This window comes from Cyprinus carpio, chromosome B2 (genome assembly GCF_018340385.1).
Source record: "Cyprinus carpio isolate SPL01 chromosome B2, ASM1834038v1, whole genome shotgun sequence".
NCBI classification, from domain to species: domain Eukaryota; kingdom Metazoa; phylum Chordata; class Actinopteri; order Cypriniformes; family Cyprinidae; genus Cyprinus; species Cyprinus carpio.
The window spans coordinates 23,650,451-23,666,043 of record NC_056598.1 but is presented as its reverse complement, the minus strand read 5'-3'; positions in this window follow the sequence as shown (position 1 = coordinate 23,666,043).

Genomic DNA, 15,593 nt, shown 5'->3' with positions numbered 1-15,593 from the left:
TAAGAAATATTTTTGAGCACCAAATCACCATGTTAGAATGATTTCAGAAGGATGGGACCCTGAAGATAGGAAAAATGGCTGTTAAAAATTCAGCTTGGCTATACTGTGAAGAAATCTTTTTTTTTTTTTTAAATACTCTTTTTACTTTGATCAAATAAATGCAGCCTTAGTGAGCATAACAGACTTTAAAAACATTAAAAAATCTTTCCAGCCTCAAATATTTAGTTTAGCGGGATCTACTCACCTGCCACACCAGAATTATCAGAAAATAAAATATAAATGTAAGCAGTGTTTTATGTGCTGTGATGACAGCGTAACGGAAAAAAATTTCAAAAACACGACTTTTAATAAACTGTGCACGATGGTTGCACGCGCACGGAGCGTAATCGGCTTCATTAACAAATGACTCTTATGAACCGGTTCTTTTTGAGTCAAAACCACAAAGCTCGGCCCAGTTCACTAACGAATTGATTTACATTTGTTCGTGAATCAGATAATCACTGCTTTTCAGGTAACTCAGAAGTCCTCTGAGAAATCTAATTCTGTCCAGATATATCTGAGATTCATCGCGTAATTGTTTGGTGATATGATTCTCCGACCGCTCGCTCCACGCCGAAACAATAACATGAAATTAATAAGTAGATGCCAATCACGGAAACTAATAGCAGAGTTAGGTATACATACAGTATAATAACAGTATAGCACTGGAAATTTCACTATTCTATGTACAGTAAACTGTAGCACATGTTGTATACCATCAAGCGGTTGACTGTCAAATTTTATTTGTAACCATTTTTTTATGTGTACTGCATTTTTGAAGAACTGAGAAATGACTGCCTAGAGATATAGGTCAGGAGACCAAGAAACTGCTATAGTACTGTATACTGTATTTTTAGTGTACTGTATTGTGGTGCATGAAAAGTTCATACAATTCTTTGGTATTTAAACTTTTCTAGTAATTTTTCATCTACTGCAAGATTACTTTACAGTAGTAAAATGAAAATGATTTTTCCCAAAAGTACATTGCTGAATTATACATCTGTACCTGTAATTTAATTTATGTATGCTGTTATAGACATTGAGCTGCAAAAATAATTCCAGAATCCTAGTAAGAGGGGTTTTTTTTGTCACGGTGTTATTGATCTCAGTGTTCACCAGGCAGGAAAGTCATCCGTGTATTTGAATAGTAAGCATTTACAGTTTTTTTTTTTCTTCAACTGCTTACACACAAAATCTTTACTTGTCACACAATTTCTGAAAGCTGACACTCGAACAGCAGAACCACACACCAAATCTGCAAACCATACGCTAGTTCTCTGCCTTTGACTCAGTTTTCAATTTCACAAAACACCTTTTACAGGACACAACACACAATTCTCTATGTAACACAAAATCTAACAGGAATTAATATTATGGCAAAGGTGTTTGCAAATGTTTGTATTTAAGATGTGTTTGTGATATTTTGAATGTAGTGTTTCATTTTGCAAGAGATGTGAGTGCAATTCTTGGATTTGTGTGTAAAGTTTTGAAAAAAAAAAGAGGCAAAGTTTTGCAAATGTGTGTCTTAAAGTCTTGTTTAAAAACGTAAATGGTTTGGTCAGTTAGATGTTCTAGATGTTTGCTAAAGTGTTGCTAGTTGGTTGCTAGGATATTCTGGGTGGTTGCTAGGCTCTTGCTATGCAGTTGCTGATGTGTTGCTAGAGTATATAGTTGCTAGAGTTTGTTCTGGGTGATTACAGACATTCTCATCTCTGTTAATAACAGAAAACCAAATAGTTGCAGTGCTTTAATATTTGTATTTCTTTCCAATGTTAGGAAATTCAAAAGTTTTTGTTGCTCTTAAACTTGCACTGAACATGATTAAGTAGCCTATGTAATTTTAACAGATCCGCATGTTTTCTTTAGTGATACAAGCTCAGAAACCTTTTTATAACCTGTTGAAGTTTTTTATATGGTGTATTGACTTGGTGCCATGATGGATATTGAAATGTTATTTAGTTTACATTTTAAACCGTATAGATGATTACTTAATGCTAACACAATATTTATGAACACAACTGTGTATGTCAGACCATAAATCCACAAAAACTACGCATGAGGCTTGCTTTGGTGTTGCCACCCCATAGACCCCATGCCACCCCTTTGCCACCCTAAAAATTATTTTCTAGATCCGGCCCTGCTGTAGACTGTACTTTTTTATATATAAGGGAAAAGAGCCATTCCTTTATTATAATCGCTGTTTTCATTTGTGAGAAGTTTACAGTAGTTTCAGTGTTTAAATCTACTTTACAGGAGTTTCTGTGTTGAAATCTCCTGGAGCATAAAGAGTTAATGCTGCTATTTACAGAGGAAGAAAAAAAACAAAAAGTTTGTCAATATCAATTGAGAGCAGAGCAGTGGAGCCAGAAAGAGGATCATTTACATGAAGATGATAGTTTTAGCCTGGATCCATTCTTTCTCCCTTTCTCTCTGTCAGTTCATAGTTACCATGACAACGCGCATGCCATTTATTTCTGTACATTAGGCGCAGACTGCTCGTCCTCTGCTGCTTTGGCCGCTTTTTTCTCCAGACCTCTTTTTAGGAGGATGAATTTGCATGTAGATGAGTTTGTGCTGTCTGTCTTTACCCCACTCCCCGTCTCTCTTCCTCTCCCCCTCTTCCCATGGTTTTATCTTTCCTGTCTTTCTTCCCGCCTTTTGTGACCTTTAATCCGCCGGTTTATTCTCCATCTCATCTGTCTCTCACTGCTGTCTCGTTCCTCTCTGCTCGCCGGTCATGGTGATCTCGGTCCGCTGAGGCCTCATGAGGGAGAGAAGTGATGTAGCGGCATCATATTGGACGAGAGAGACTGAGACGGACAGAAAATGGGCAGCCCTCCTGTTGCTGGGGGAGACTCCGTGGCTCCGGAGCTAGAACAGAGGGAGAGAGAGAGTGTCCGTGTCTCTGTGTCTCTATCCAGATGGCACTGGTCAGCCGTCCCTTACTTAGCGGGCACATTAAAACGGATCACTGATAGTAATGACCAACACCCACATCTGTTAAGCCACGTTCCTTGTCTGGGTATATACGGGCATCCCGATGCCTTCTGCCCTTACTTTGATCTCGCTAACGTCTGTCGGTCTGGGCCAGGAGGCTGTCCGTGTGCCGCCTGTACCCGTGTCATCCTCGGCCCAGCAGGAGAAGAGATTTAGTAGCATGTTGCCAGCTGGGACTGGGCTTTAAGCTCGTTTGCTGCAGTGAATTTGCCGAGTTTAATGAGAAATGTTCAACAGCCAAGTAGTCTGAGCTCAGCACAGCCGTTCACAGATGCGCGTGGTAAACACAAATGACAAAAGATTTCTCAAAATTGCAAGAGATGATCCGATTAGATCTGATTCCTGTGGTCAGATTGGTAGAAAGTAGAACGATGTCATAAGGTTAGAAAGTCAAAACTATGTTCTAGTTCAGTGTTGTTATTGTCAACCAAAACTATTAAAATAGTTTCCGTTAATTGAAATAAAACTGAAATAAAATATTAAATTAGTTTAAACATATAAAATATTAATAATAAATGTTGTGGCAACTAACTAAAATAAAAAGTTGAAGCAGCCCTTCTAAACTAAATTAATAAAAAAAGCATAGAAATAAAAATGACAAAAGATAATATATATATTTAAGTTTGCCGTATTTAATAATAAAGTGTTTTAATTTGTGTATTAATTGAAATATACAGGTGCATCTCAAATTAGAATGTCATGGAAAAGTTCATTTATTTCAGTAATTCGACTCAAATTGTGAAACTCGTGTATTAAATAAATTCAGTGCACACAGACTGAAGTGGTTTAAGTCTTTGGTTCTTTTAATTGTCATGATTTAGGCTCACATTTAACAAAAACCCACCAATTCTCAACAAATTAGAATATGGTGACATGCCAATCAGCTAATCAACTCAAAACACCTGCAAAGGTTTCCTGAGTCTTCAAAATGGTCTCTCAGTTTGGTTCACTAGGCTACACAATCATGGGGAAGACCTCTGATCTAACAGTTGTCCAGAAGACAACCATTGACACCCTTCACAAGGAGGGTAAGCCACAAACATTCATGGCCAAAGAAGCTGGCTGTTCACAGAGTGCTGTATCCAAGCATGTTAACAGAAAGTTGAGTGGAAGGAAAAAGTGTGGAAGAAAAAGATGCACAACCAACCGAGAGAACCGCAGCCTTATGAGGATTGTAAAGCAAAATCGATTCAAGAAGTTGAGTGAACTTCACAAGGAATGAACTGAGGCTGGGGTCAAGGCATCAAGAGCCACCACACACAGAAGTGTCAAGGAATTTAGCTACAGTTGTCGTATTCCTCTTGTTAAGCCACTCCTGGGCTAAGGAGAAGAAGAACTGGACTGTTGCCCAGTGGTCCAAAGTCCTCTTTTCAGATGAGAGCAAGTTTTGTATTTCATTTGGAAACCAAGGTCCTAGAGTCTGGAGGAAGGGTGGAGAAGCTCATAGCCCAAGTTGCTTGAAGTCCAGTGTTAAGTTTCCACAGTCTGTGATGATTTGGGGTGCAATGTCATCTGCTGGTGTTGGTCCATTGTGTTTTTTGAAAACCAGTCAGTCACTGCACCCGTTAACCAATAAATTTTGGAGCACTTCATGCTTCCTTCTGCTGACCGGCTTTTTGAAGATGCGGATTTCATTTTCCAGCAGGATTTGGCACCAGCCCACACTGCCAAAAGCACCAAAAGTTGGTTAAATGACCATGGTGTTGGTGTGCTTGACTGGCCAGCAAACTCACCAGCCCTGAACCCCAGAGAGAATCTATGGGGTATTGTCAAGAGGAAAATGAGAAACAAGAGACCAAAAAATGCAGATGAGCCGAAGGCCACTGTCAAAGAAACCTGGGCTTCCATACCACCTCAGCAGTGCCACAAACTGATCACCTCCATGCCCGGCGAATTGAGGCAGTAATTAAAGCAAAATGAGCCCCTACCAAGTATTGAGTACATGTACAGTAAATGAAAATACTTTCCAGAAGGCCAACAATTCACTAAAAATGTTTTTTTTTTTTTTTTTTTTTTTTTTTTTAATTGGTCTTATGAAGTATTCTAATTTGTTGAGGGTTTTGTTAAATGTGAGCCAAAATCATGACAATTAAAAGAACCAAAGACTTAAACTACTTCAGTCTGTGTATACTGAATTTATTTAATACACAAGTTTCACAATTTGAGTTGAATTACTGAAATAAATGAACTTTTCCATGACATTCTAATTTATTGAGATGCACCTATATTTCACTTCACTTCAGATAGATTCTTGGCTGTCAGTAAACTGGAAATAGCCTAGCTGCTTTTCTATTATTATTATTATTATTATTATTATTATTATTATTATTATTTTATTTTATTATATATTGTATTTATTTTTTTATTCTTCTAAAAATAAATAATAATCATTTGGAATTTTAATACTTCACCTTAAACTTAAAGGCAACATTTGTAATTTGTAGATTTAATTTTTCATCCAATATTTATATTTTATCTCAGTTTTATTTCAATTAACAAAAACAATTTTTAAAATGTATTCCTTGAGAAGGTGGTGAGTTGTCATTCTGCTGCAAGACCTATTCTGAGCTGATGACTGCACCTTGTTGTTAATCTTGAGGAGCAAAAGGTCTCATCTGCTTTTTTTTTTTTTTATAGCATTGATTGCCTTTCAAGCCATGACTGTTCTGCAGTCCTGCTGTTTAGTCCCTCAACCATACAGGTCCCTCGACCTCTGTTTCTAGCAGCCTTCATCTTAAAGCCGGTTGGGTCAGCAGGTGATGATACAACCTTGCGGCTCTCCTCCATAACCTTTATGTCATTCTCACTCCACAGTCTGGCTCTGTGGGTCCCATTGACTTTTTTCTGGTGGTCAAATGTCTCGGTAGGATGAAAGACACTTGCAGAACATGTTTTATTCCTTTTTGTTGACTGTTATATCAAATCTGTATCAAAACATATTAATGACATGTAATGGATGAGTGTCAAAGTTTATTTTAGCATCCAGTCCTAGCTCATGATGCAGTAATGTGGTGAGCCATTGGGTGGCGCTGTAACTCTATGAGCCACTGACAGCAAACCGTTCAGTAGCATGTAAACATGACGAACACTCAAGGTTTTTAATAGTTAATTGGTCTTGTTTTTCAAAGTGACTCTCAGATACAAAGATGATGGCAGAGGGCACTTATCTTTTGAGAACATCCAGTCAATGGCTTTTAGGAGTAAAACTACAATTTCTAATCATATAGCCTACTGCTATACATTGACATCCTAGACAGGGTGAAAGACGTCTGTGTTGTTTCTTGTTGGTTTGTGAATGACTCACACATTCACCAACAAACGCTAATGTGCCACACCTTCTAACTTCTAAGCTGTTAGATTTTGATTTGTCATTTTCACACTGCTTGAACAAACAGGGTTACCACAATGATCAGACAAATCCTAATAAGTTGGTGTTCATTGTAGCAGTCTAAATTAGCCTTTAGCTACTATTAATCACAGCACAGTCTCTGCTCTATATTTAGATCATTAGCCTGAGGTCAGCGAAAGTGTGTTCACACCAAGAAAGTCTATAAATAGTCTATAAAGCTATCTGTTAGCTTTTCCAGCTATACTAAAATGTTAGCAATTGTGTGTTGCTTTCTTCAGAATGTCCATAAGTTAGAAAATATGCTTTTCATAACCACATAGTAGGCTTTTACCAGCTGGGGCTAACAGGGTCATGCTAACCAGCCAAAACGGTTGTTTTCCTGGTACACACATTTATGTCAGCCAGTGAATATATGTGCTCACAGCTGATTAGACAGGCCGTATAGTATATGAGTTTTCACTTGATTAGCCAAGACTAATAGGTTTTGGTGCCAGAGTTCCCATTATGATCAACATGAAGCATTTGCCGTCGGAAGTTAGAGCACAGCATGTTGACTGATGGCTTCAGGATCTCACTGCTGATTAACCAGGTCTGTGAACACTTCCAGAAATCTAGATCCTCCTCACTGATAAACCAAAACCAGGCACGTTGTTAAAGAGATGATTGCGTGTTTGCACACTGTATTTGCCAATTACCATATTCACATTTCTCCTGCAATGTAGGTTTTCTTAATCTTTTTTTTTTTTTTTTTTTTTTAAACTATGTGATATTTCAACAAGATACACAAGACTCGGTTCCGCAGACTAAGGCAATGTCCCTCTGTTTTGTCCCTTAACCAGATTGACCGGAATATGATTATATGACCCCTCAGTTATTAGGAATACAGTGGCTTAAAAAGCATTTGGACATTTACAACACATGCAGTGTTTAAATGTCTTTGCATTAGATAGCAAAATGTCAAACCAAATGGCATTTATTTTAAAGAAATACAGTTCCAAGGAAAACATTGGACCAATAAAGTTTGTTAGGTTGACAAATGACTGAGAAAGTTGGTTTTGAGAAAAAGCCTTGCATCATTTGTTTGCAGCTTGATTCAATTATTTATTAATATAAATACAAATAAAATCATACCTTTGAAGTGTGCCTTAAAGCGTTAGTTCTCTCAAAACGAAAATGCTGTCATCAGTTACTTTCTATGCTCTGTGTATGTGCTTTGATCAGTGTTCATATGTAAATAAAAGCCTAAATGTAATCTGTTCATCTTATAACACTACCCTGTTTTTTCAGAAGACTTGAATTAAACCTCTCAGTTCATATGGATTTCTTTTATGATGTCTTAATTAACTTAGACGCATCAAAGTTTTGGTTGACGGACAGAAATCTCTCAGGTTTCGTTAAAAATGCGTTCATTTTAAAAAATTTTTGTTTTAATTTTTTTGGTGAACTATCCCTTCAAGAGTCTAAATTATGTTCAGTGCACTAAATCAATGTTTTTAGGTCTGATCAGGTGTGTTAAACATATTCAGCATGTATAAATGAGAATCATATGACTGAGTGAATGTCAGTGGTAGCGCAGTTGAGGCTACCCTATATAGAGAACGATGAATTACAAATTCTGCACAAAAACAAAGGCTCAATTAAATATTGATTGCTTGATTCTGATGTCCACAGAGAACAAGTACATGTCACTTTCAACAAATGAAGGTTTTTTGTTTTGTGTGTGTTCACAGTTTTGCAAAAAATCAAAGGCATGGCGGGGTTCCTCAGCGTGATTCCTATTATCAGTCTGCTATGAAGGTACACAAAAGGACATTGTAAATGCATCTGGCGTGAAAACCCGATTTAAATAAGAGAGTAAATCTGATTAACATTGATTGACATTCTCTAAGAAGTGACAACCGTCAATTAACAGTGGGTAAGGAGGCTGTGGTGTGGGATGTGTTTTGCAACCTCATGCCCAGCAGGTGATTGGCAACACTGCATCTGACTGACCTTCAGCAGGTGTTGAAAGAATAAAGAGGTTTGCGCTAACACATCTACCACACACACGCACACACAGCCCCCTCTATCCTCCGGTGTCCTGCCTGAAGCACAGTCAATACTGATAACTCAGCCCTGAGCTTGTGTTTGCACGCTTTCCCTGCCCTTGATCCCTTGTGTCCTCCCTAGTGTGTGTAGCTGTCCTGTTCTCTCTTTAGAACGGAGGAACCAGGGGCCTCAGCCTAATGACTCCATCCAGCCTTGTCGGCACAACAGCGTTTTAAGTACTCAAATGAAATATGGATTTTTTTTTTTTTTTTTTAGTTTTTATGTTGGACGACATCCCAACTCAGAAGAGAGTTGAATTGAAACATCTTTTATTTCCCCACCACTGTGCAAAGAGGGTTAAACAAGAGGTTTAGATGAATTAATCACGTCTGCAATGAAAATTGTATTAGTGATCCTCTACTCACTCATGGAAAGGTGCTTCTAGTCAGTGCAATGTTGGGAAATAAAAAGGAACCGAATTAGGCTAAGAGAAGGATGTTAAGAGTGTTGAGTGTTAATGTGGTGGATGTTAAGTTTAGAGCTAATTTCAACCCAGATGAAAACTTGATCGCTCTGAGGTTGATCTCTCATAGCTTAGGAAATTTAATGGAGTTCTCATTTATATTTATGTAAGTGCCAATTTCATACAGTTTTTCCTCCTAAAACTCTGAAGGAGAGACGAAAAAAAGAAAGTAACTGCTTAGGAGTTATTGATATATGGATAGATATATAGAGCTGTAAAATTACTGTGGATATCATAGACTAGGTTTAAGATTTTCAGCATTTATTCATCTTGGTTAAAATAATATCTTACCCAAAAGTGAAAAATAAATAAAAATGTATTCACCCTCAGGCCATCCAAGATGTAAATGAGTTTGTTACATCAGAACAGATTTGGATGCATTTGGAATTACATGCAGTGAATGGGTGCCATCAGAATGAGAGTTCAAACAGCTGATAAAAACATCACAGTAATCCACACAAACCCAGTCTATCAATTACTGTCTTATGAAGCGAAAACCTGCGTGTTTATAAGAAACAAATCCACCAATAAGACATTTTTAACCAATGACTGTTGCTTCTGGCTATAATATGAGTCTTCTATCCAGTTCTTACAGTGTTGTGTAATATAAAATGTAATTTCTACATATACATTTTTTACATTTTAAGATTTACAGATTAACCATTATGAATGAGCACTAATAATGAACATAGTTTTAAAAAATTAACTGTACTGTTATATTAGTTTCACCAACTTTTTTCTCTTTATATTTTCTGTGTATTATAATACTGATAAGAATGAAAATACTGTTTTACGGTTGGGCTAGTTTTAGTGTATCTAAATATTAATAAATAAACATTCATATTTTTATGAATATATATTGATCATGTGTTTCGCTTATTATAAGTGTTATTTCATGCTTGCAGTGAAATGTTTTATCATTGCCAGCCAAATAAATAAGATTTGAGAGTGAGTTCTTGGGATGTTTGTTTTATGAGCTGTGGTTGATATTTTGTGGTGGAATTCAAAGCATTATGTGGGTTATTTTAAGTGGGTCTTTGTGTGTGTGTGTATCATGCATAGTTTAGGATGTAGACAGACTCCTCTAGATAAGTTGGTATTTTAAAGGTATTTGAGTAGAAATCTGAGCACATTGTTCATCACATCTAAAACTCTGTAAGAGAGAAAATGTGAGATTGCTAAATTGTTGAATTGTACAGCCACTAAACTAGCCTCACAGCCACTAACTATTTAGCACTTCAGTTATACTTCACTGACATATCTCTACAACTGAGATATCATTTGTGTCCTCTTAACTCATTTTAGAATCATGTTTGTGTTTGTAAAACGCCATAAAGTGCTTCCTTCTGCTGAAGAGATGCAGGTTAACAACTGTGTGGAGGGAAAAAGTGAAATTTGGCAAGACATAAAAGGGAAAATGGAATCAGATGCGACGGTAGACAGAGGAGGAAGTGTGAGGGGGCATGAAACATGCATTTCTTACTCACCCTTAGATGCTAAATGAAAGCACACAACTCATAAAAAGATGGAAAATCAGTGCTAATGGCCTATTTCACAGATTTTTCTCTGCCTTGGTTGGTATCCATCTGTTAGAGTCACTTGAGACATGAGACTCTGTGAGCTAAAGTCATAAATATGTCCAAGTGCCATTTTAAAAATAGTCAGATTGAATTTGATTGGTGTGTGGAAGCTTAGAGAGAACCGTTGCTGCCATGCACAACTATTGATATTGCCTGCCAGTCATTTATGTCGAAATAAGACTTACGTAAATATGTCTGAAACATCAGGCACTAAAATAGCTCAGTATCATTTGCCAGGTTGAATTCAGGTGGAAATCTAACACTGTTCACCCTGGTCTTTCTCACAGAGGACAGCCATGACAGAAGACCTCAGCCCATCCCTCAGATCAACCAGACATCAATGTACCGGCTATCAGAGGGGGGCCGATACCTCCACGGACTCACATCCTGCTTTAATGTCTGTCAAAGCTTTGAGAAAATCTTCTGAAATCATTAGGAGGAGCACAGGAATCAGAAGGTGGAGGTGAAGCTGGAACTTGTGGGAGGCTGTGAAGACGGGACCCTTCCATCTGGTCTGTGAAGCCGACAGTTTCTTCCTCCCTCTGAAATCTCTCACTTCATTCCATCACAGGTTGTACCGCTAATAACTTCACAAGCTTGATGGATTAAAAGCCATTTTTATTGGATTTAGTCTACAAAACTCCATTGAGTTCAGTGCTGGTTCGTTTATGATTTATGTAGCAGTGATGACAATAATAATACCAGTGTTTTTGCACAAAACATAAATCTAAAATACCCGTTAAGAGGACTAACACTCTGTCCTTGGCAGCGCAAAGAACCGTTTTGAAATGGAAATGAGCATATGGATATTTCGTCATGACTCTTGTCAAGGTGGAGACGCCTTTCGCAATGCCTTTTAAAGAATCATTGGCACTTTAAAGTTGCTTTTATGCATTAGAGAAGGATTTACGACTATGTGCGTGCAAGCGCTGGCCAGTGCGACGTGATCAGGCTAATAGAGTTATTGACACCCCTCCGTATGGCCACACTCTTTCAAGGGTCCATCAATCCATCCATCACTCTCCTTTAAAAAGGGATTTAGACAACCCAATGCATTTCATTAAGACTTGAAATTACTTTTGAAAACAGGGAGATAAATAAAGTCCGTCATGAAAGCAAATGCTAAGCAGACACTTTGAAAGCGAGAGAAAACGCTTAAATCATTGTAATGCTGCACCAAAAAAGCAGGAGCAAGTAATATCCATTAAGTAAAACAAAATGAAAATGTGATTAGAGAAGTGTTCCCTAGCTGTAACACCTCACTCTTCGTCATGCTAAGAGATGTTCACAAGCGCCAACCAATCAATGCACTTACTGATACTCACATAGACAAAAACTGCACAGAAATTCAGTCCCACACAGGCCTCTCTAGAAATCAGTTGTCTTAGAGTAAGAAAATAAAAAGCTCATTGTGACTTTATATGTTCTAATTGTGAGTTTGTTTCTTGTAGTTGCAACTTCATACACTCAAAGCTAAATTTATTCAGACACCTTCAACAATTCTCACATTATCAGTTTATTCGCTATAGTTAAGAACATTGTAATAAAATATGAAAAGAACTCAGAGTTAAACAGTGTTAGAACAAATTTGTCTTGATAATGTCAGATAACTTTGATAGAAGGTATGTAATGAATTAGCTTGAATAGCTGTCAGCTGTTAAATATAAGTATACAGTTAGATAATACCAATTTAGGTCAACCAATTACAAAGCAATGCATAATTTTGTTCAATATGTGGTTTAAAATGTTTGCATTAGCAATTAACAAAAATAAAAAATAACAAAATAACCTTAAGCAAACCATGGTTAGGTCAAAGTGTCTAAATAATTTTTGGACCCAAATGTTTAATCAGTTTTACTGATAGTCGACTGTATGAAGAATTTTTGGGTATAATACATCACAGTTTACTTTATTTTGCTATCCTCACTTGTATAAATTAACTACAGTGTTCTGCACCCACTAGTTAAAAAAAAAAGATAGCTATAGATACATTTACATTAAGTTGTATATCTACTTTATATCTTACAACTTTATTTCTTGTAATTGCAAATTTTCATATAATTGAGATGGTTACAGTTGCAACTTTATATTTAACAACTGCCACTTTATATTTCACTTTATTAATTGGAACTTTATCAAGCCTTTTGTACTGAGGTGAAATTGGGCTTCCTTAGGCTTGACTAACAAAAGCACAAAAGAAGGGAATACTGTATCTGGAATATGCTCACAAGCATTGATATTTAGTTTAGTTTTTCATTTAGTAGAATTTTATTATTTAAATCCCACAGAAAAGGATTTTAAGAGCCTGCAAGACCAATATGATTTCTCATCAGGTGCATAGATCCTAAGGAAAATGGAGGAACGTTCCTACAGTATTTCCTTTCCATAATTAAGTTCATGCTGGGAAGTAAAATTACAAGATCTCTGTAATATTGCAGTTATTTCTCCTATAGAGAGCAATGGGAACAAATGGAAAATTATGGTTCGATGATTCTTGTCTTTCTTCTGAGAAAAAAATTCAAGGCAGCCATCCTGTTATTGTTTGTGTGATTGCATCAAATTACAACTCTAATGAAAGATCTCATCGAGGCTGTGATTCGGGTCCAACGGGTCCAATATTCATTGTTGTTTGTTATTTTTTTATCAGGGTCTTCATAAACAGCAAGAGAAAAACACACTTGTAATCTGATGATTTGTCTCAATGTGTGATTCTGTAATTATGGAAACAGTAAATAATTAGAAAACAATACATAATTCATTGTTGACTCCGATTCATTAGGTGGAATCACATTAATGAATGTTTCATAAGCGGATGGATCTCATTTTGAAGGTGAGGAGAAGTTTGACAGGGCTGGTTTTGCTAAAAGCGCATGAAGTTCCCTTCAGGATGACTATGCAGATGAGCTGAGAACTCATTCAAGCAGGGACAAACCAACTGGGAGCTCCAAACAGTCCTGCTGTGAGGTATGGAGATGAGACTTTATTTGCTGCTGAAGTCGAGAGCTTAATTCATGTTCGCTTTCAAAACAAATACCAAAAGAAACTGTTATTTCTTAAGGGTGTCATGAAGTTACTTTTTGCTTCTCTTTCTGACTTGAATGTTTTGTGCTAACTTTGAATGAATGAATGATTGCCTGAGTTGTTTTGTGGTCTGGGTTCTGGGGAACCGTTCTGCTCATTTCTCAAGTTTGTGTAAACGCAGCTGGTTTGCAAAATATTCCAGTTGGCATGTCCAAGAACTGGACAAGAACGGGCTCTGTCTCCAGAACACTTCTGGTAGGAAATGGAGAGTAAGAACTCACATTTTAGTCAGAGCTTTGTTTTGTTGTGTTGTGTAGAAATTTGTTTATCAGTATAGACAAAATATCTTGTTGGTGGAATCTACTGTAGGAAAGAAGTTGTAGTGTAAAGACCTGGGGTCTCATTTATAAACGATGCATACGCACAAAATGGGCATAGAAACATGCGTACGCAATTTTCCAATATTCCAATATTCATTGTTGTTTGTTATTTTTTTTAATAAAATAACAAACAACTCAAAGAATAATTATTGTAAACCTATAGCACTCCTCACTGCCATTAAAACATAGCATTACACAGGAATATTATGTAGCCTGTTGTTAATAAAATGATGTAATTATGTTTTTTGTAAAATTATGTAATTTTAGTGTTTATCTCCATTAATGTGAGTGGAGTATTTAATGTAGATGTGTATGTCGACATGAAAACAGAGTTTAAAATTGTTGTTTACTTCATTACTTTTCTCACTCCAGGAAAAAGAGTTTGTACGCATGGTCTAGAAGTTTATTTTTTATAAATCACGATATGTGCGTGAAAAATTGCGTACGCATGTTTCTATGCCCATTTTGCGCGTATGCAACGTTTATAAATGAGACCCCTGATGTTTTGGAGCAATTTTTTTGGAAAAATATGACTGTAACTAAGTCACACCAAATGCAAACTGTGATAATCTTTTCATACAGTACAGGTCCTTCTCAAAAAATTAGCATATTGTGAAAAAGTTCATTATTTTCCATAATGTAATGATAAAAATTAAACTTTCATATATTTTAGATTCATTACACACCAACTGAAATACTTCAGGTCTTTTATTGTTTTAATACTGATGATTTTGGCATACAGCTCATGAAAACCCAAAATTCCTATCTCAAAAAATTAGTATATTATATCCGACCAATAAAAGAAAAGTGTTTTTTATACAAAAAAAGTCAACCTTCAAATAATTATATTCAGTTATGCACTGAATACTTGGTCGGGAATCCTTTTGCAGAAATGACTGCTTCAATGCGGCGTGGCATGGAGGCAATCAGCCTGTGGCACTGCTGAGGTGTTATGGAGGCCCAGGATGCTTCGATAGCGGCCTTAAGCTCATCCAGAGTGTTGGGTCTTGCGTCCCTCAACTTTCTCTTCACAATATCCCACAGATTCTCTATGGGGTTCAGGTCAGGAGAGTTGGCAGGCCAATTGAGCACAGTAATACCATGGTCAGTAAACCATTTACCAGTTGTTTTGGCACTGTGAGCAGGTGCCAGGTCGTGCTGAAAAACGAAATCTTCATCTCCATAAAGCTTTTCAGCAGATGGAAGCATGAAGTGCTCCAAAATCTCCTGATAGCTAGCTGCATTGACCCTGCCCTTGATAAAACACAGTGGACCAACACCAGCAGCTGACATGGCACCCCAGACCTTCACTGACTGTGGGTACTTGACACTGGACTTCATGCATTTTGGCATTTCCTTCTCCCCAGTGTTCCTCCAGACTCTGGCACCTTGATTTCCGAATGACATGCAAAATTTGCTTTCATCCGAAAAAAAAGTACTTTGGACCACTGAGCAACAGTCCAGTGCTGCTTCTCTGTAGCCCAGGTCAGGCGCTTCTGCTGCTGTTTCTGGTTCAAAAGCACACGCCTGTGCATGGTGGCTCTGGATGTTTCTACTCCAGACTCAGTCCACTGCTTCCGCAGGTCCCCCAAGGTCTGGAATTGGTCCTTCTCCACAATCTTCCTCAGGGTCCGGTCACCTCTTCTCGTTGTGCAGCGTTTTTTGCCACACTTTTT